Source organism: Pollicipes pollicipes, unplaced genomic scaffold (genome assembly GCF_011947565.3).
Source record: "Pollicipes pollicipes isolate AB1234 unplaced genomic scaffold, Ppol_2.1 Scaffold_5724;HRSCAF=6776_pilon_pilon_pilon, whole genome shotgun sequence".
In the NCBI taxonomy this organism is placed as follows: domain Eukaryota; kingdom Metazoa; phylum Arthropoda; class Thecostraca; order Pollicipedomorpha; family Pollicipedidae; genus Pollicipes; species Pollicipes pollicipes.
This window is the reverse complement of record NW_023596746.1, coordinates 30532101-30553834: the sequence shown is the minus strand read 5'-3', so window position 1 is coordinate 30553834 and position 21734 is coordinate 30532101. Positions and strand designations below refer to the sequence as shown.

General features: G+C 58.0%; 1 pseudogene; it reads left to right on the top strand.

Moving 5' to 3' along the window:
* LOC119102920 (MAU2 chromatid cohesion factor homolog) overlaps positions 1-20744 on the top strand; it is a 21974-nt pseudogene extending 1230 nt beyond the window's left edge.
* The last annotated feature ends 990 nt before the right edge of the window (positions 20745-21734 follow it).

The window sequence follows — 21734 nt, the reverse complement described above, 5'->3', positions numbered from 1 at the left end:
TGTCTGGTCTGCAAAAAATGGTCCAATGTACTTGATGCTTACATGATGTTGTTGAGCTTAACCTGTAGCAAGTGCCAACCTCAGGTGAGCTAAATTGGGCCAAATTTTGAAATTATTTTCAGGAGTTTTGCTTGAATTACCTGAAGCTGCTGATGACCATGCACCAAATTCTGGGCTCCCAGATGTATGTTGTGAGTGCCCTGTAATTGTTGCTGCTATGCTAGACATTTTAGGCTCATGTCTGGTGTAGCAGGTTTTTCCAGTTACAATACCTGTCACCCAAATGGCTGAATATTAAATTACTGGTGGTGGATGGTCAAGCATGTGTGCTCACGGGTAATGGTAGAGTAGTGGTTGAGCTGTAGTTAAGGAAACTAGAGGTACATGATTTGATTCCCCACAGTGCCTGCCCTTCCTGCCAGAGTGAGGGGCAGGTGATGCCACATAGCCTCAGCAGCTGAGTGTGTCATAACATCACCAATGACAGCAAGTAAGAGGGTTGAGCTCAATGACAGAGAGTCACAGGCTCAGTTCTTATCACAGGGATGTTGCACTGGGCATTTTTTGTGTCTGGGAGTCTGGTACTTATCACCAATAACCACAGAATCTGTGAATGATCCAAGGGACCAGCTATAGTCATGGGTAACCCACCAGTCACACACAGCTGATTTGTATGTTGTGCCAGTTTGCCAGTTATTAAAATTATGTGGATTAAGAAGCATTTTATAATTTGATGGATTTGTGCAGACGCAGCATTTTCCATGTATCCACATTGGTTATGACTAAGGCTGCAGGTGAAGTGAGTTTTGATATTCACAGATCAGGAATTTTGCAGTTGCATTGGCTTTGCTCAAATGATCCTGGCTAGCCGTGCCTTTAGCTAGTCTTTTGTCGTGGCCACTTTAAGACAACCATGAAGTCATAATGAGTATGAGGCATGGTTCTTTTGAAGCTGTGCTGTAATATTTACAAGGCACTTGCATTAACAAATTTAGGCTAATGTTTTTTCTGCAACATTACAATATCACTGCTGCTCACTGTTCTCATTTTTTGCAGTTGGTGCAGACTTAACCTATCCTGTGCAAGTTTTGGATCAGCTTGTTCTGTGTCATTTTTAGGCAGTGGAGTCATATCTTGGCAACTGGAGGAGATACAGACATAAATCAATCTGTGAAGTGGAGTAGAATGTAGGGTCTACAACAGCCTTCTTGAAGTGGGCCTGCGGCTTATATGTTTATAATGAGTGCTGAAAGCCCAGTTTGTTGTAATCAATGTCTGTCTGATATATTTGCAGTTACCAAATTATTAGATACAACCACTTAATAGCTTAAATTTTCAAAGTTTATGTCATTCAAGTAATCTTGCTAGTTGTTTTGTCTAAAGACAAGTATATTCCATGTTTGCATTTTTAGATTGGTATTTACAGTTAGGGAGGGCACTTCTCAAAAGCCCACCAGCTCCATTCATGTACATTTTGGCACTGTCTATTATGACTCATTTGTGTCATGCCACTTAAAGCATCTTACTGATGTGCTGGCATATATGATGGATTAAGTAATAACATGCACTCCTGTAACCTGTTATATTCATGCCTACCAAAGAAAAGGCAATGCCCAACCTAACCTAACCTAACCTAACCTAACCTAACCTAACCTAACCTAACCTAGCCTAACCTAACCTAACCTAACCTAACCTAACCCTAACCTAAATAAATTCATGATGCACAACCATGTCAGTCTGATCTGTTATAACTGGGGACACCTGTGTGCACATCGCAACTGTGCCACCTGTGGTGCCAGTGGGACCTGTCTTGGGTGATGTCATCCTTCACACAGTGACTGTGCCACCTGTATGGCCGTGGGACCCGCCTCAGGACACCGTAACTGTATTGCCGGTAACACCAGTGGGGCCCATCTCAGGCGATGTTGTGCTTCACATGGTGACTGTGTTGCCTGTGCCGCCAGTGGGTCCTGTCTCAGGGGACATTGTCCTTCAACTCAGCGACTGTATATCCTGTACCACCCGCGGGCCTCGTCTCAGGCGGTTGGTGGTTCACACAGCGACTGTATTGCCTGTACTGCCAGTAGGACCTGTCTCAGGTGATATCGTGCTTCACATGTTGACTGTCGCCTGTACTGCCAATGAGATCTGTCTCAGGCGATGTCGTGCTTCACACAGTGACTGTGTTGTCTGTACTGCCAGTGGGACCTGTCTCGGGCGATATCATGCTTCACATAGTGACTGTCACCTATACTGCCAATGAGACCTGTCTCTGGCGATGTCGTGGTTCACATAGTGACTGCCACCTGTACCGCCAATGAGACCTGTCTCAGGTGGTATCGTGCTTCACACAGTGACTGTGTTGTCTGCACTGCCAGTGGGATCTGTTTCAGGCGATGTCGTGCTTCACACAGTGACTGTGTTGTCTGTACTGCCAGTGGGACCTGTGTCAAGCGATATCGCGTTTTACACAGTGACTGTGTTGTCTGTACCGCCAGTGGGACCTGTCTCAGGCGATATCGTGCTTCACATAGTGACTGTGTCGTCTGTGCCGCCAGTGGGACCTGTCTCAGGCGATATCGTGCTTCACATAGTGAATGTCGCCTGTACCGCCAGTGGGACCTGTCTCAGGCGATATCGTCCTTCGACGATGTCAAGTTCGAGTCGGCCAGCGTTCTGGCGCAGCTGTTCGAGCAGCAGCAGCAGCAGAAGTGGGCCAAAGAGACGCTACGACGACGTGCCATCGAGATTTCGCAGGGCAGCTGCTACTGGCACTGTCGCCTCCTCTTCCAGCTGGCGGTAGGTGCACGCAGTGAAGGCCAGTGGGCCTCAGCACCTCCCATATGCCGCACTAGAGATGCTGATAATGCTGCTGTCTAATAATCTCCCGTTATGGACGTTTCTTTTGGTGTATGCTTGAGATGCAGGCTGTTGTTCAGCCTTTCTTGCATTGAAACAGCTCGGCAGCCTGTTTCAGTCCTGCTCATTGCTCTGCTCTGTTGCAGGTCCTGCTGTGTGCAATAACATGTCAAGCTGTGCCAAGTTCTTTTGATAGTGTCGTGCCGTGAACAGGCAAAGCGTTTGTATCGTCGAGTGTGCGGTGCCGCAGATGTCTGACGCTCGTTGTCGCCGATATCTGATGCTCGTTTTCCGCTGATGTCTAATGCTCGTCGCTGATGTCTGACGCTCGTTGTCGTTGATGTCTGACGCTCGTCGTCGCCGATGTCTGACGCTCATCGCCGCCGGTGTCTGACGCTCGTTGTCGCCACCCGCCAGCAACTGCACGCCAAGGAGAAGGACTTCGTGTCGGCGTGTAGCCTGCTGGGCGTCGGCGTCGAGTTCACGCGTATCTCGGGCGCCGGCTATACCCAGATCCTCTTCCTGCTCAGCAAGGCCATGGTGAGTAGGAGGCGGCGTCGCGGATGGTGTGCACTGCGTGCGCGCGCCTCATGCATGCGTGACACGTAGTCCCAAGTATGGTAACTGCAGGCATTGGTAGGCTGGTCCCAGGTGGACCGGATTGGGAGCGAGGCGCTCTAACGGGGCGTGAGCCTCGGGTGGTGAAGTCAAGCAGGCATGGTCGTAGCGCTTCAACGACTCTTAGACGTCCGTGAATGGACCAAACAGTGTATCCGGTGCAGTGCCGCCCATGCGGGCGTTCGGTTGTGGAATCTCGCGCACGTGGTTAGTGATCCGGTTTTGCGTTGGCAGGGAGACGTGGATGTTGAGTAGTGCTGCCATCTCTCTGGGGACCATTCGTAGGGCTTTTGTGTGTATGTGTGTGGTTTGGTGTGGCCGTGGCGGTGGGCGTGGTCCATGCACAGTGCGTGCACGAGTGTGATCTCGAAATCGCAGAGACCTGCCTCAGTGCGTTGTGATTGACGCAAGCAACCCTGAGGTGACGCGGTGCGAGCACGTGGTTTGCAATCGGTACAGGGTGCCTGCGGACTTCGACAGGGGTGTGAACTGAGTGGTTAGGTGCGCACGACGTCAGCATCCTCCGCGACACTGCGTGGCCGAACGTCGGGCTTCGCACCGCCTGCTTTGTTCGCGGTGCCGTCCTGATCCATTTGTCTTGCAGGGCCACATTTGTGTTGACATTGGTCTGGGCCGCAGGATGCTCGGTCTGTTAGATTGCGTGGTGCCCACGGTCCTCTGTTACATCTGATATTTCACGGATGTTCTGTTGTTCGCCCCTGTCAGGCTGTAACCCGTCTGTGACGTCAATGTAGCGCCGGCGGTGCCGTGAAATTTCCCGCCTAAAGCCGGTGGCTTTCCTTAGAATACGTCGCTAATATTTTTATGCCGTGGTTTTCTCTTCACAGTGTTCACACTGTGTCCCGCTGATGGTATTTCTAGCGCCTGCTTAGTACGTTTCTGATAACTGACGTTGAAGTCACCGCCGGCCAGCCCGTGGTGCGGTTGACCAACCGGCGCTGGTTTCGTGCCACTGAGCGCCCTTCTGCGATGTGGCTGACGACCAGCTCCTGTCTGGCTTATATGGCTACTGTCTGCCTGTCCGGCCCGCGCTGTGGTTGGCGTATCGTCCCTGTCGTGACTAGGGCATCGTCCGTGTTAGGGGCCGACGTCCTCCCATCTCGCGGTTGACACATCGTCCGTGTTGTGGCTAACGCGTCGCTTGCTGGATGCAGCTGCTGCTGGCGGAGCGGAAGCTGAACGAGGCGGCACCGCTGCTGCAGCAGGGCGGCCCGATGGTGGAGGCCTGGCAGGGCAGCAACCAACAGAAGGAGTACCTCAAGGTGCGCACCGCCCCCACCAGCGCCGCGGTGTCGGTGGCTCTCGGTCGCAGGCGCACTGGTGCCGGACACGAACGCGCGTCTGTAGTAGTATCAGGGCCGGTTCGTGTGCGCCATATGCGGACACCAGACAGTTCCTTGTCTGCAGGATTCGAGTTGAACGCGGTGTAAGGCTTTGTTAGCACTCGCGTAGTCAGTGTGCGGAGCCCTTGTGTGAAGAGCAGAGTGCGGAGCGAGGGTCGACGGCCGGCCGGTGTTGGTGTTGCGAGCCTCGCTGACCGCTCACTCCGGCCCCGCCCCCTGATCTTGAGCTGTGACCGACCGGACCCGACCGGTAGCTCGTGGGGGTGGCCATCGCTCTGCCGTTACGGTCCCGGCCGGCCGGGCTCGCGCTCTGACCGGCCCGCCCGACCCGGTCCTGACGTCTCCGCCCGAGTCTGACTTCTCCGCTCGGCCCTGACGTCTCCCTCCTGAGTCTGAACGTTTCCGTCCGGGTCTGATGTCTCCGCCCGGCCCTGACGTCCCCGCCCGGGTCTGACTTCCCCGCCCGGCCCTGACGTCTCCGCCCGGGTCTGACGTCCCCACCCGGCCCTGACGTCTCCGCCCGGGTCCGACGTCTCCGCCCGGGTCTGACGTCCCCGCCCGGGTCTGACTTCCCCTGCCCGGCCCTGACGTCTCCGCCCGAGTCTGGACTTCCCCGCCCGGCCCTGACGTCTCCGCCCGGGTCTGACGTCCCTTGCCACGGCCCTGACGTCTTCGCCCTGGTCTGACGTCTCCGCCCGGGTCTGAGGTCTCCGCCCTGGTCTGACGTCTCCGCCCGGGTCCGACGTCTCCGCCCGGGTCTGACGTCCCCGCCCGGGTCTGACTTCCCTGCCCGGCCCTGATGTTCCCGGGTCTGACGTCTCCCGGCCGACGTCTCCGTCCGGTCTGACGTCCCGGCCCGGGTCTGACGTCCCTGCCCGGCCCTGACGTCTCCGCCCGGGTCTGACGTCTCCGCCCGGGTCTGAGGTCTCCGCCCTGGTCTGACGTCTCCGCCCGGGTCTGACGTCCCCGCCCGGGTCTGACGTCTCCTCCCGGGTCTGACGTCGTCTCCGCCCGGGTCTGACGTCTCCGCCCGGGTCTGACGTCCCGCCCGGGTCTGAGGTCTCCGCCCGGGTCTGACGTCCCGCCCGGGTCTGAGGTCTCCGCCCTGTTCTGATGTCTCCGCCCGGGTCTGAGGTCTCCGCCCTAATCTGACGTCTCCGCCCGGGTCTGAGGTCTCCGCCTGTCTGTCTGACGTCTCCGCCCGGGTCTGACGTCTCCCGCCCGGGTCTGACGTCTCCTCCCGGGTCTGACGTCCTCCGCCCGGGTCTGACGTCTCCGCCGGGGTGCTGAGGTCTCCGCCCTGGTCTGACGTCTCCGCCCGGTTCTGAGGTCTCCGCCCGGGTCTGACGTCCCCGCCCGGGTCTGACTTCCCCCGCCCGGCCCTGACGTCCCCGCCCGGCCCTGACGTCTCCGTCCTGGTCTGACGTCTCCGCCCGGCCCTGACGTCTCCACCCGGCCCTGACGTCTCCGCCCGGGTCTGACGTCCCTGCCCGGCTCTGACGTCTCCGCCCGGTCTGACGTCTCCGCCCGGCCCGGCAGGTATTTTTCTTGGTGCTGCAGACCTGTTACTACCTATTGGCTGGCCAAGTCAAGTGCAGCAAGTCGTGGCTGAAGGCAGCTGCAGCAGAGTGTGCAGGACATCTCGCAGTGGGGCCGACGAGGGTGAGATTTCAGGTTATCGCAGTGGGCCGACGAGGGTAAGAGTTCAGGACATCTCGCAGTGGGCCGGCGAGGATGAGGGTTCAGGATATTTCGCAGTGGGCCGACAAGGATGAGAGTTCAGGTTATCTGGCAGTGGACCGACGACGGTGAGAGTTCAGGATATCTCGCAGTGGGGCCGGCGAGGATGAGAGTTCAAGACATCTCGCGGTGGGCCGACGAGGGTAAGAGTTCAGGACATCTCGCAGTGGGCCAGCGAGGATAAACGTTCAGGACATTTTGTATTGGAACACTGTGATATGAAATACAAATATGAATGCTCAGGTCCGCCTCGGTTGTGTTCGGTAATGAGAACTAGACTGAATATGTTCGAGTCTCCTGGGTGCCACCAGCTGGGCTATTCATGCGAAATGTTCCACGTGTGTTCCTTAGAAAAAAATCAACGTCATCGGTGGCTCTCGTACGCACATCACCTTTTAGCCAGCCATCAGCCGCACAGAACTGGCAAGGTACCCACTGTATTCCCCCTGGATACGCCCCATTATTGTCTGCCTCAGTAGCTAGCCACGGCTACTGAATCTGTGTCCTGACCCGTCAGCACGCCCTAGGCTCGTGGGGACACAACCGCTGCACACCGCAGCCCGTCTGGTCCAGCCCGCTGTTGGACCGTTGCGCTATCGCCCCTTGCGTCCTTGGCGCCCGCTCCCTGTGGTATGTGTGGCTGTATATGTTGAGTGTGTGTGTGTGTTATATGGCGGGCTGTGGGCAAGTCGCCGGCGAGTGTAGATAGCTGAGCGCGGCCTTCTCTGTTCACAGACAGCGCGCCACCCTCGGCAAGCACGGGCGACATGTTCATGTGGATGCCGAGGGAGGAGCTCTGCGTGGTGGTGTACCTGGTGACGGTCATGCACTCGATGCAGGCGGGCTACATGGACAAGGCGCAGAAGTATTCGGACAAAGCGCTCACGCAGATCAACCGGCTGAACGGTGAGGCCACGACCTCACCCCCTTCCCCCTGCGCCCGCTGGACTTGGGCCGGTCGCTCCGGCGGGACGGCCGAGCATGGTGTCGATTGGAGGAGTCGAGGGCGGTGGGGGTTCCGGCCAGGGGCAAGTTTTGGCACGTGGTGGTGACAGTAAAGCTATCAGATGTGCGAGCCATGCTATGTGAGATGCGCCTGTCGCGGCAGCGCTTGAAGCGGGTGGCCGCCTACAAAGTACAGCTTGGCGTGGCGCTCGCTAGATGTCGCCGCTAAGGTGCTCGTTCCACCGGCAGCGACGGCGGACCGGCCGATCCTGCACACGTTCCAGCTGATGATCCTGGAGCACATTGTGCAGTGCCGTCTGGTGATGGGTGACAACGCTGGTGCCATCCAGGAGATCGCCAGCCTGTGTCACATCTGCCGTCAGCGGCCGTCGCTGCTCACCGGCCACAGGTGAGCCGGCGACGGGGCGCTCTGGGCCGCTCGGCGGGCCAGGCCGACTGCGGGCCGGGCTGGCGCGGTGGTCTGGTGCGTGGAAAGACGGCGTTCGTACTGCCGGGAGGTTGTTGTTTTTGCAAAAGTGTGCTCAAGTCTTGGGCAGTTCAGGGTCTGCTTCCATCATGTCACGCTGACATCGACGGGCTTTGCGCTCTTTAACCACCACCTTGACCTGGGGGGGGGGGGGGGGGGTCATGCTGACAAATGACCGTCGTGCGTCCCCCCCTGCGACATGGCCCGCCGCTCGTCGTACACTGCCGACGTCGCTCTGCGAGACGATTGGCTCAGCTGAGCGCGTGCGTGACGTGACGGCGTCACCTGTGTGTGGCAGGGCGCAGATCCACACGGTGCTGGGCCTGTACGCCATGAGCATGAACTGCATGGAGCCGGCCGAAGCCCAGCTGAACGCCGCTCTCCGGGTGAGTGACGACACGACGGCCGCGGACGAGCCCGTCGGGACCCGGCACACGTCCCTGCGCCCGTCCCTCCTTACGTCCCCCTCTGTGCTTCCCTCCGTCCCCTTTCTGCACCGCCGTTCGTCCCTCCAGCCGTCATTCCGTCCCTCCCTCTGTTCTTCCCTCGGTCTGCCCTTCGTTCCTCCGTCCTTTTCTCAGCGCGGTTCCTCCCTCCACCCCACCCCCATCCCTTCGCCCGTCCGCCGTCCCTCTTCGTGCACGTGCGGTTCGGTGTCTCCCCACCTCGGCCCCGTACCGACTCGGAGGCAGTGCCCGTCTGATTTCCGACATACGGGTGTCTGCAAAGCAGCGCAGTCTCGCGCTGCGTTCGCCGCCTCCAAAATGGCCGAGCGATCGGTTCGTAAGCAGTTTTGGTGCGGTGGGATGACGGGGAGGTGAGGGTTGTGCTGCAAAGGCTGTCCCGGGGCATTCCGTTGGTGGTTGTTTTGTGTGATGGCTATCGCCCTGCAGCATTGGCCTGTTTTCAGGGAGGGTAGCACAATGAATGGACGCGGATTTCCCGTGGTCTGTTGTTAACGCTTCACTGTGCGGCCTGTGGCGGTTTCCGTCTTTTGGTGGGCGTGTGCTGCCGACAGCGTTCCTGCAGGCGAAACTGCGCCGTATGATTTACGTAATGGAAAGTACCAACTTAACTGCGTACTGCACATGTTAACCCTCGCGCCATCTTTGATGTCACTGAGTTTAGGTTTCATGTGATCATTTAGCTTCCATGCGTAAGCTGTGTAAGCATATGTAAGTCGTTTGCTCCAGCTTTGTCTAGGCGACTAGTGCTCATAAGATATTCGTCTTAAATTTTCAAGTGTTTTTATCTCCTAAGAGCTCGATGAGGCTGGTCCAACACGGATCTTCCGGCTAATCAGCCCAGGTGTAGTCTTTTTACGAGTTTCAGACTAGGCGGGCCTGTTCCTCTCGTAAAGTTTGGATTGATCCGACAGCTGCCAGCCTCAGCATGGATGAAAAATGAACGTCGGCTTGTCCTCCCGATGGCCGTCGGTCCCCATCTTGCCCATACGGGACCGCTGTGCAGCCACCCTCCCGGACGGCACCGGGGGTGACGTCAGTACCCAGCGTAGACAGCAGCGGGCGCTTGGTGGCCGTCCCTCAGCAGTCTCCGCCAGCGCCGGCTGGCCCGCCCGGCGAGCGGCTGCCAGCGGGCGCCCGCCAAGCCGCGCTTCGGGACCGGGACCGGCCGTCCAGAGGCGCCGGCCCGCCCGCTCCGTACCGCTGCACACTCGCCGACGACAGGCCCGGCCAGCCCTTCAACTGAGGCGTCATGTCCACCTGCCAGGCCGGCCTTGTTTGCGGCGTGTTGTGTCACGGTTCTCGGGAGCGCTGTCGTCCGCGAGCGGATGAAGCCGGCCGGACGGGTCGGCGGCGCGGGTGGTCTCACTGCGGCGCTCGCCGTGCTGGGCGACGCGCCGCGCCGCTGCCGGACGGGCGGGCACGGGCGGCTGGTCGGCGCGCCCACCGTCCCGGCGCGCCTCGGAAACTCCGCCGCTGCCTGCGAGAGTGCGACAGCGCGCCGCTCAGCCGGCCGGAGGGGCTCCAGGCGGATCTGGGGCGTTCCCACTTGACTTTTCCATCCCCTTCACCCCCCTCAGCCCCCCCCCCCTCCCCGCCCCGCCGATGCTGGGAGGCTTTGTCGGGTAGGGTGTAACTTATGCTGCCAAACGGGACGAATTGACGAGCGGATCGTGAAAGGGCGGCATGGACATTCGCCGTCTCCGGGCCAGGGTCGAAATGTTTTATTTCTCTCAAGGTTCTCACACCTTTAGAAAGTTGCTTTTTAGCATTGTAGTGGATGGCATGTTTTGGTCGGGTTTCCAAAGTTCAAACCAATGCAAAAGGTATCATAAATGTACTACAACTTGTATGATTTTCATTTTATGATCCTTTATTGTTCGGGGTAAAGGTCACCCACCACCTGTGCGCTGTCGGCAACGGAATCTTTCTACCCGTTATTCCTGAGTCAGGCATGGCTCAAGAATAACGGGTAGATGGATTCCGCTGTTGAAAGCCCGCTGGTGACGCGGACAGTGGACACCTGCATTCACTGATGTAGTATAGCCTGATCCCGTTAAATTTAACGACCCTTTATTGGTAGTGAAGGTGAGCTGTCGCCAGCGAAGTCTACCCGTTAATCCTGAGCCAGACACGTTGACGGAGCCAATTTTGGTGTGGGCTCCTGCGAAGCCGCAATTTTCCTCCGAAGGTCCGTGGTTTGGAATTTTCTTTGAGCCATTTTCACGGCTGGCTTCGTCTTTGACTCCATCATTTTAAACGGTTGACTTCGGCTTTGGCTTCTGCTTTACCATCGTTAACGGACGGCTCTGACGTCGGCTTCAAACACATCGCATTATCGACCTGGCTTGGGCTGCAGCCAAAACGACCTGGCGGTTATTCTCAGGACCTTTAAGTTGCCGCGGAACCAAGGTCTGGAAAATTATCAACCACCCTGTAAAAGCATGATAGTGTTTGGGGGTCCCATACAGTATAAGCAGGACGCGAGAATGGTTGCCTTCTCAGAACAGCGGTGTACGCTAGATTCGGCTGCAGCTTCGTTCTCATGATTTTAAACTCACGGTTAAGGCCTTGACTCGCGTTTACGACGCTGTTCGAAGCTTGAGCTCGAAGCCGCTGATTTTGTTTTCATCTTTGCGTGCATAAGGTTCCGGCTTCGCGGCATAAGGTTCCGGCTTCGCGGCATAAGGTTCGGGCTTCTCGGGATAGGGTTCTGGCTTCGTGTGCGGAAGGTTCCGGCTTCGCGGCATTGAGTTCGAAAACACCGGCCTCGGAATGGGCTTTATATAAAAACGGGTAAGTTGACTTTAGCCTCGGCTCCACAGTTTCAAGCTTGAAAACCGCGGCTTCGACTTCGGCTTCATGTCATTGTCTCGCCTGGGATTCGGCTTCGAAGTTGGAAGTCTGGCTTCGTCCTGATCCCTGTTCTGAACATTAGAGTAATATTTCTAAGTCATGTTTCCAGTTTGGTAGAGCTTTGGGTATTTGCATTGATATGCGAAGAGAACTCGGGACTGATTTCTAGTTTTGGAATGGGCTGCGCACAAATGGAAATGGAACGCACGAAATGGAAAAGGCTGGCATATGTATTGGTGTCACAGGATACGGGGCTGGTTTGCTGATGTCCGCGGTTGGTTACGATCGGCTGACGCAGTCAGGAATCTGGTTTGTGTTCAATATCATTTGCAGTTCAGAGAATGAAACTCAACAAATAAAGGCATCAAATTTTGGCGAATGTTATATATTATATATATATATATATATATATACATATATCCTAAAAAATGTGTGTGATATTGGCATATGGCATTATCAGTGTTGTATTTGTTCTCAGCAGCCCTGTATCTTCAAAGTGAAATTATCGTGCGCGGGGCTGGAGGACTAGCGTGGGAACGTCTTCAGAGAACTGGAAGTGAGGATGGAGAACCTCGGTGGAAACGGGTGTAGGGGTGGACATGACACCTCGGTGCGAGCGAGTGCTGTCCGCCGTTGGGCTGAACAGCGTCGGTCCACGCTGGCGTGCGGGCGAACCCTGGCAGACCCGGCGGGCCCGGCGCGGTAGTCCCCCCGCCTCTGCGACGGGCGGCGGGGCGTCGTGGCTGCCGTCGGGTCTGCCGCAGTAGCCGTCCTCCCGCCTCTGCGACGGTCGGCGAGGCGTCGTGGCCGCTGTCGGGTCTGGCGCAATAGTCTTCCTCCTGCCTCCGCGACGTTCGGCCAGGCGTCGTGGCCGCTGTCGGGTTTGGCGCAGTAGCCTTCCTCCCGCCTCTGCGACGGGCGGCGAGGCGTCGTGGCCGCTGTCGGGTCTGGCGCAGTAGCCTTCCTCTCGCCTCTGCGTCGGTCGGCGAGGCGTCGCGGCTGCTGTCGGGTCTGGCGCAATAGCCTTCCTTTCGCCTCTGCGACGGGCGGCGAGGCGTCGCGGCCGCTGTCGGGTCTGGCGCAGTAGCCTTCCTCCCGCCTCTGCGACGGTCGGCGAGGCGTCGCGGCTGCTGTCGGGTCTGGCGCAATAGCCTTCCTTTCGCCTCTGCGACGGGCGGCGAGGCGTCGCGGCCGCTGTCGGGTCTGGCGCAGTAGCCGTCCTCCCGCCTCTGCGACGGGCAGCGAGGCGTCGTGGCCGCGGTCGGGTCCGGCCTTATCCGTCAGGTGTACCGCTCTAAAGGGCACAGTTCGCGCCGCAATGGACGCCCACGTCGCGTCCGTTTCACGGCGCGGTTTTTCTGATGCCTTCAAAGCGGATCTCAACGATAACAACGCGTCAAAACGGATCTCAGCGATCGCTTGGGCTCAGTAGCCTTTAGTCATTGGCTCGGACCTGCAACTTTTGCTAGGAAGGGGCATTGTTGCGTCGTGATCCGATGGTGGCGTGATAATGACGAACTTGACGGCGGCGCCAGTGATGAGCCCGACTTCTGGTGGATCACGCGGTGTCCCCCCCACTTCCGACTGGCGGCGCGCATTTTGAGTTAATTCCGGTTCCGAGTCAAGGATATAAGCCCATTTCGGAGTCTCGATTCCGATGGAGTCCACTATGGTAACAGCACGTAATACAAGTCAGAAAAGTACAAATATCATGGGAAGAATATTGTGATGCGCTCAGTGCTGCGTGTGGTCTACGTAAAGAACTCGGAGGAAGAATTATTTTTAGCTACATTTCTACTCCAATGGTTCCAGCGCATGACCGGGATTACTTGAAATCTGGAATGTTTTACAAGTCTCATAGTGTCAACGCAAATTAAGATATTATTATAAGTCGTTGCCAATCGTTGTACAGAAACTGATAAGCACAGAGTAAAGCGCAATGAATCCTTTGGCTATTGTGGATATCAGGACCCAAGATGGTCGTGCTGACCAAACAGCAAACTGATGAGATGACAAGCTGTTGAATGAGTTTATGCCAGAACGCAGTTAACGGAAAAAAAACAAGAATCGATAATCCGAAGCCATTTGCAAGAAACCTCTTCGGGCCGTTTGGGCTGCTCTGCATATATATATATATATATATATATATATATATATATATATATATATACGTGTGTGTGTGTGTGTATGCATTATAATATATATTTATTATATCAGTCAAAAATATTAAAATAACAAATAACCTACAAATGAAGTAAAGTGCACGAGGGACATGGAGAAGAAGGTGGTAGAAGGCGCAAGCGATAGAGTGGCGGTATCCCAACGGCTTCGTGCAAGGAGAGGTCGATATATTTTATCACTCATCCACAAATTACTCCTGGGGCAGCACCGGAGATGCAAAGGAACGAAGGGCCCGACAACTGGGAGTTAAGATTAATCTAGTAAAAGAAGCATTCGCCGTTTTTGCAGGGGCACGTTGTCTGTCGCAGGTGCAGTAGATGCCATCATAGACGACAAAGCACGCTTAAGCTACCGTGGAAGTGATATGCCCTGCACTGTTATTTTTGCGCTGGTTTTGGCGTTCATACCCCAAAGCATGTCAACTTGAAGCCCCAGAGAAAAATCCTAAGGAGTGTGGATAATCTTCAGTTCTCATGAACTACCTGGCCTGTAGCACGTTGGCCTCTTCAGCAGTAGTCTGGTCGCCGGCAACGGCGACCTCTGCAAGTAACGGTGCATTAAGGCGAAAAGGGTGCCGTTTTATGCGAAATATCCGCGGACGAGCGTCGTATGCTCCGGCCAGGCTTAGCAACGGCGCCGCGGGCACGACAGCTGCGCCTCTCGAGGAGCTGGCCGTGCCGGGCATCAAAGGTGTGCAGCACCACCCTAATACGCCACAACCGCGTCCGATGGAGGGTATCGGGGGTATCATGAAACAAGAGTTGGTTGGCCACACCGGACTTTAAGCGGATCACCGGTGGATGACCGGATCCACGGATCCAGAGGTGCTGCTCAGGTGATCGGACGCTACTCCGCGCGCGTGCGTCAGGTTGACCGACGTGGCATTTGGTCTGCTTACTGGAAACAAGACGTAGTGCATTATTGCGGCTTCAAAATAATGTTCGTGGTGTGTATTTCTCGATTTTGTAATTGTAAGAATCTGTGCCACTTTCAGTTGTGTACCGATTTCAAGCAATCACCCGCTGCGGGTCACAGAACTGTAGCCCCGGCTTTGATTTTCAATGAATTATATTCCGCTTTGGCTCAGAGAAGATGGGTGGATTCTGAGTAACCCCTGGCTCCACCTAAGATCAAGCACATGTCTGGTGATAGCATGATCTACATACCTCGACGCCGGCATTGGCACTATAGTTAGGCAGGTTTAGAACATTGGCTTCGTTGGCTTGCTTTGGTGTTTTATATTCGCTACCTGTGCTGAGTTGCGCGTGTTTGCCATGCGACTACTTCGTGATCCGTCGTGACCTGCGGCTGACCTCCACTGACCCACCGTGACCTTCTCCACGTTGCAGACGTCGCAGGAGCGCGAGCTGTGGACGTTCGTCAACATGAACCTGGCGATCGTGTACCTGCGCATGGGTCGGCAGAGCGACTTCCTGGGCCTGCTGGACCGCATCAGCCCCGAGTCATTGCCCTCGCAGTCTCACAGCCTGCGCGCCGCCAGCTACTACGTCCAGGGTCTGCACGGCTTCTTCCAGCGCATGTACAACGACGCCAAGTACGCACCGGGACTGGCCGGGGTCGCAAGGGGGCGGGCGGTGGCTGGGTGCAGGCCGTCCGATAGGGACGGGTGTGGCGCGGCACGACGGCCCCCGGCCAGTGTCAACGCGCCTATGGGAGCCAGGGGTGGGACGTGAAGTCACCCGTCCGTGTTGACTGGAGCACTCCTCCGCCACGCCGTCAGCCTTCAGTCGCGCCATGGCATGACCCGCTGGGCTGGTGACACTGCCTCACTGTGGGATGGTTGTTGGCCCTGTCGGTGCGAACCGGGGCCGGCCGGCTGGCCTCGCGTACTCCGTGTCTGCGCCTGGTGCTCCGTCTGCCGCTGACGCCGTCCACCCCCGCGTGGGTCGTGCTCTGTGGGCTCTGCCCCGGCCACCGTCCCGTCCCACACCGACACCGCCTGTTCGTCCGGCAGGCGCTATCTGCGGGAGACGCTGAAGATGGCGAACGCCGAGGATCTGAACCGTCTGACTTCGTGCTCGTTGGTGCTGCTCGGCAACATCTTCCTCTCGCTCGGCAACAACCGCGACAGCTTCAACATGGTCACGCCGGCCATGCAGCTGGCCAGCAAGATCCCCGACATCAACATCCAGCTGTGGGCGTCGGCCGTGCTCAAAGGTGGGGACCGGGCGTGTCTCCCCCGCCGCCGCCGCCGGGGATTCCCGGCCGCACCGTACGCTCCCGGACGGCGAGCCTGTCCCGGGCGGGGCTGGCAGGGCGTGGACCATTGACGGAGCGAGCCGGGACGTGGCGGGGCGGCGGCGTGCACCCCTCACACATCTCGTGAAAGTTTGCCGTGTAGTAACGCGATGGCTTTATGTAAAGGGCGTGGGGCGCGCCGTCCTCACAGGCCGTTCCCACGCCGCTGGCGTGCGAGCGGCCGCCGGCCCGCCCTGGCAGCGGCGACGGCGTCTCGCGTGTCCGGCGGCACAGGCTCGGTATCGGCCGGCGCCGACACTGATCGGCCGCCGTGGGGCGCAGTACCGCTAGCCGCGTCTGGCCGCGCGAAGGACGGCACGTCCGGCGGTGAAAGGCTGTCTGGCGAGCTGGCGGTGGCCGGCTGTCGCGCTGTCCGGCGAGCCGCGCCGGCGCTCCGCAGACTGTCCGATCTCCGGCTGATCCAGGCGCCGCGTGCCGGCCCGGCGCGGACCTCCCGCGGCTCGCGGCTCGCTGCTGCCTCCCGCTGACTCCCTCTGGTCTGGGACACGACCACGACCTTTCGCTAACCTCCGCCGGCTCGTCGTGACCTTTCGCTGACTGGTCGTTGCTCGACGTCGCCTGCGCATCTCCACCGGCTCGTCGTGACCTATCGTGACCTTCCGCTGACTACCTGGTCGGGGCTCGGCGTCGCCGGCGCGTCTCCGCCGGCTGGCGGCCGGACAGTCCTCTGCTGAGAGCCGTCCCACGGTGACCCGCGCGACCTCGTTCCGCCTGGCTCGGGCAAAGGGGGCGTGCAACCGAGCTGAGCGCCCAAAAAACGGCGCCCCGCTTCCTGGTGTGGCGAAGAGCCTGCAGGTGTTGCTCGAGTGAGAGTCACGCGGAACGTCGGTTTGCGGTGCGGGATGTCGTGCGAGACTCTGCAGAACGGGTCGAACGCCGGCGGGGAGGGCTGAAGCTCGGCCGGCGATGGCATCGGACACAGGAAGGCGTGTTTTTGTTGCCTCGCCTTCTGGTTAGTGGAGTTTTTCGTCGGCCGGCGGCTCATTTCCTGTGCAGCAGCGCCCAGACGTCGGCAGCTTAGAGGACGGATTGTCTGTTCTCGTTAATACGCTGCGGTGGCCTGTTGTGCTCCGCTGCTGAACCCAGACTCGCAACCTATGGCATTCTGCAGAGGTGTACCACCAAACGTGCACCAAAAAAGGCAGACATTGTCTGCGAATTAGGATCAAACAAGGAAGGTACCTTCCAGGAATGCGCATTAGGAGCAGACGAGGAAGGTGACATCCAGGAATGCGCATTAGGAAGAGACAAGGAAGGCAACGTCTAGGGAAATTTGGCGCGATTCTGAGTCATTTCCATGCGCGCGCGAACGTGTCTTCGTAGATGTGTGGAAAGGCCTTTGTTTTTCCGATCTCTCCCGTTATGAAGGAGCATGTGAAGAGTTCGTTACGCCCATGCTGTCTGGGCTCCACTGACGCCACACCAGATGATTTTGGAGCCACCGCCGAGTGTGACCCAGCGGTCCGCAGGACAGCGCAGCCCACGCGCTGCGCGCCCAACCCAACAGCACGTGCTGTGTCAACTGAAGCTAGAGGTGGCAGACTGTTGACTGGGCCTTGTTCCGTGTTCGCGTGTTGGAACTAACACTGACTGGCGTCTAGGTGCTTCACTGATGATGGCTGGTGGATCACGTTCCAAGCAAATGCGCAGTTGTTTCAACATGGGTTCCCCGTCATTCGGCAAATCGCATGCCGTATGTGATATGCACCTGGCTGTTTAGAAAAGCGTCGGACATTGTATTATCCTCATTTGTAAAATATCAAGCAGTTACTGGGCGTCAGGTGTGTCTTCTGTTTCTTCTGCAAGGCTCTCAAAGTCAAGATATCAAAGGTCCGCTGGAGCAGTGGACGTGATGTTCGTAAGCCGATCAGATCCATTGCGAGGTAATCTTGACATGGTATCGTATGGCTTACCATATGCCCGTTATGAAAGTCCTGATGAGTCCAGTGGTGTGGGAAGGCGGCCAGGATTTCGTTCGAATGCTGCCAAAGCATTTGGTGGGTGTGGTCGACATGGGAGCGCCCACCAGATCAGGACCTGGAGGCACTCGTGACGAACGAATGCAGCTGAACATTGGTAAATGCGCAGTGCAGCTGTAGTCATTCTACCCGCTGTGAACGGGTAGACGTTAGTAAATGGTGTAATGCAGTTGTCAGTCTACCCGCTGTGAACGGGTGGACGTAAATAAATGGTACAGTGCAGTTGTGGTCAGTTTACCCGCTGTGAACGGCTAAACGTTAGTAAATGGTGCAGTGCAGTTGTGGTCAGTCTACCCGCTGTGAACGGGTAAACGTTAGCAAATGGGGCAGTGCAGTTGTGGTCAGTCTACCTGCTGTGAACGGCTAAACGTTAGTAAATGGTGCAGTGCAGTTGTGGTCAGTCTACCCGCTGTGAGCGGGAGCGGTCCGTTTCATTCTGTTTATCATCAGGGAAACCCGGTAACAGCGTCACGTGATTTCTGTTAGAAGTTCCGTACCCTATGAGGCCACGTCACGATTCCGTTGCAAAGTCCCCATTGCCTTATCCATTGGATGAGGCTATAAATGGATCCACGGCATTTTCCCTCACAAAGTGGCACAGTCGTTCCGTATTTCCGCGTCCTTAGGGCAATGTTGATCCCTTATTTCGAATTCGAGGGACGTTAATGCATGGTGTTTGGATTTGATTGAATCAAGAGTACTCTAGTCAGCGCGTCGAATATGTTGATATTCTCTCTCTTTGGTTCGGAGTGTGTTGAAGCAAGGCAGTTGATAAGAAATTGTCATTCAACAGCCTCCAGCTTTTTCCGGCGAACTTAACGTGCGTAGACGAGTGTCATTTGTATGAGTAACCAGTACTGCGTGATGGACCGCTGTGTGACTTTTCGCTGCATTACCCTCGCGCTACGTCATTCGAGGCTGGCGCGGCTGTGGCCTGTCCCTGACATGCATACGGCCTCTGTGATCGACAGATCTGTACCGCTCCTGCGGCGAACACGCCAAGGAGAGCGCCGAGCTCCAGAAGCAGGCCAGCTTCTCGCAGACGCTGGTCAAGGACCAGTTCGCGGCGTCGCGCTCCCCCCATCACGCTCTGTTGCGCTGGACGGACGGCCCGCTGCCCAGCGAAGCCGGCTCCTCGCAGCCGACGGCCGCCACCAGCGGCGCGCCGACGCCGGCGCCGGCCGTCACCGCCGCGCCCGCCACGGTGACCGCGTCCGGCCCGGCGCCAGCCGCCGCGTCCGCCGGCGTGCCCCTGCCGGCCTCGGTGGCGACCCGGCCGCCGGCTCCAGCGCGGGCGCCCGCACCGGCCCCGGCGCCGGCGCCGGCGCCGGCTCCCACCCCCGCCCCCGCCCTCGCCCCAGCGCCGACTCCGGCTCTCACCGTCGTCCCCGTCCCTGCGCCGGCACCAGCTCCAGCGCCAGCTCCAGCTCCGGCTCCGGCGCCAGCTCCACCTCCGCCTCCGGCTCCGGCGCCCGTGGCGGCGATGAGCGGGTCTGCGCCGGCCGTGGCGGCAGCCTCCATGCTGGGCGCGGCCGTGTCGCTCTCCGGCTACCAGCCGGCTGGCTACGCGGCATCGGCCAGCCCGGCCGCCGCCGGCGCCTACGGCGTGATGGACGTACATCACGGTCGGCACCCGGCGTCGACGGCGGCGGCGCACCACCATGGCGTGGCGGGTCTGGTGCTGCCGCCGCACGGCGGCGCCGGCTACCCGCAGGCGCATCATCACCCGCTGGCCGGCCTTCAGGCCGTCTACCCGCCGGCCGGGCCTGGCATGATGTCGCTGCATCACTACGCCGGCCACCACTACCCGGCGGCGCCCGACGGCGGCGGCGGCATGCACTGAACGCCGCGGCCGGCCGCGCGCCGGCCCGCACTTGTGATAGCAGTACAACTCACCGCGCCGCGCTCCGGGCGGGGCGGGCTCGCCGTCCCGCCCCCGTTCCCGCCCCCGGGCGGTGGCGGGGCCACGGACGCGCCGTGGCGCGCGGTTAACGTACCGGCCGCGCCGCTGGCCGACCCTTATTTCGCCGGGATTGTGTATTTATTCGTCTTGTATGCTTTTTATTGGAGTGCAACAGTCGGTAGTGTTGAGTATGCAGCAGATTGTTTTATGTATAGATTTTTAGCTCATAATAAAACCATGAACATCTCGGCTGGGCTTTAACCGCAGCGCTGTTTTCCGAAAAGTCTCGAAAGGGGACGCGACCCTGACCTACCCGTTCAGCGAACTTATCCGTCCTGCTCGGCGAGATCTTCGCGGAGTCTGCTATGCCGCGGTGCATGTACTCAGAATGATCGCACCGACCGGAGACAGCACTAGAAGAAGTCGGCCAAAGCCGGCGTGGCTGAAAATCGATGCGACGGGCGCCGGCGGCAGTCCAGGCTTCGCCCTGTTTGCTGATGACGGCTCTGTGGGCTGTATCAGGGTCTGGAGAGTGCCCCACAGTGTTTCCCGCGCCGTGGCGAGGTGGTGGTGGAGCCGTTATTCGCACTGCTGGCCTGTGCTGGCGACACTTCTGGCCCAGGTGTGGACATTTTTGGTCTTCGGTTTTTTCACCGCAGCCCCTCCCCCTCCGAAAAAAACAAGTGAAAAGTCCTGCGGGCTGTAAGTCAATGTCCTTTTTTGACGTTTACACCCGTGAAAAATTTGACCCGAGGCCGTATAAGGTGGCTGATCAAGGCCTATAAACATAGACCTGCAACGCCTGTACATGTAAGCCTACCAAACTTACAATTCTTCGATTCCCATCACTTGGAACTCTGGCGCTTGCCTTATCTGACTTATGGGGCAGCTTCAAATGGTGCTTGGATATCTCTGAAGTGCATCAGTGACTTAAAAGCACACTCGCAAATGCAAGCCAGCCGTGAAAACGTGTTCGTAAGTTGGGAGAACGAGGTGATGTTAGGCCTGTGCAGGCGCACCACTATGGAACGTTGACCTGACCTGATCCGGCCCCTGCCGAAAGGTTGAATAGGTATCAATGGGCGCCTCATGATCTCAAGTCTTGATATTCGTTACTTAGGCCCCATTTGTCTCGGTTAAACTGTATTGTGTGTGTTCAGATTTACATGCAAGTGCTTACACATTTTATGGTGACTTCAAAAGCTTCTTGAGGTCATACACTTAAGCCGCTTTCAACTTGTTTCCGGTAGAGCTTCTCGCCAGCATTTTCACCTTTTGCATGCGCTTTTCTGAGCGCCGAGATTCTGGGGCGTCCAAACGTCCACCTTCGCACGGGCCTTGCCAACGAGCAACCCAGCTTGACTAGCGCGGATCGACCGGCCAGATGCGGAGCCGCGTTCTGTACCTGAGCCGTGTCCGGATCAGGCCGCGCAAACCACAGCCGGCCTTGTGGGGGTCACCGGCAAGGAGCTCACGGCGGGATGCTCTCCCAAGCCCACGCTGGCTTCCGTGCTGGCGGATTCTTCCAAAACCGTAAAGTGGCTGGCGCCTGGGTGTGAGGATGAAATGCGGTTTTCTTGCCATTTCATGCCGCCCCGGAGATAGCCAAAATCATGGTCGGGACATTCGGCTCAGCGAGCGGCTGGCGGCTCCCCTGACGGTACCACGTGTGTCGACGGGTGGTGCCCACGTGTGTCGACGGGTGGTGCCCACGTGTGTCGACGGGTGGTGCCCACGTGTGTCGACGGGTGGTGCCCACGTGTGTCGACGGGTGGTGCCCACGTGTGTCGACGGGTGGTGCCCACGTGTGTCGACGGGTGGTGCCCACGTGTGTCGACGGATGGTACGACGTGTGTCGACGGGTGGTGCCCACGTGTGTCGACGGACGGTGCCCACGTGTGTCGACGTACTGCGACCTCTTCCCGGGATTCCGCCCGCTAAAAAGCATCTACTGAGAACGAGTGCGTATCACGCGATCAGCGTGGTGAGAGCAGGCATGTGACTGCTAATGAGCGAACGCTGCACCCACGAAGGAATCACCGATGCCATCGTCACGTT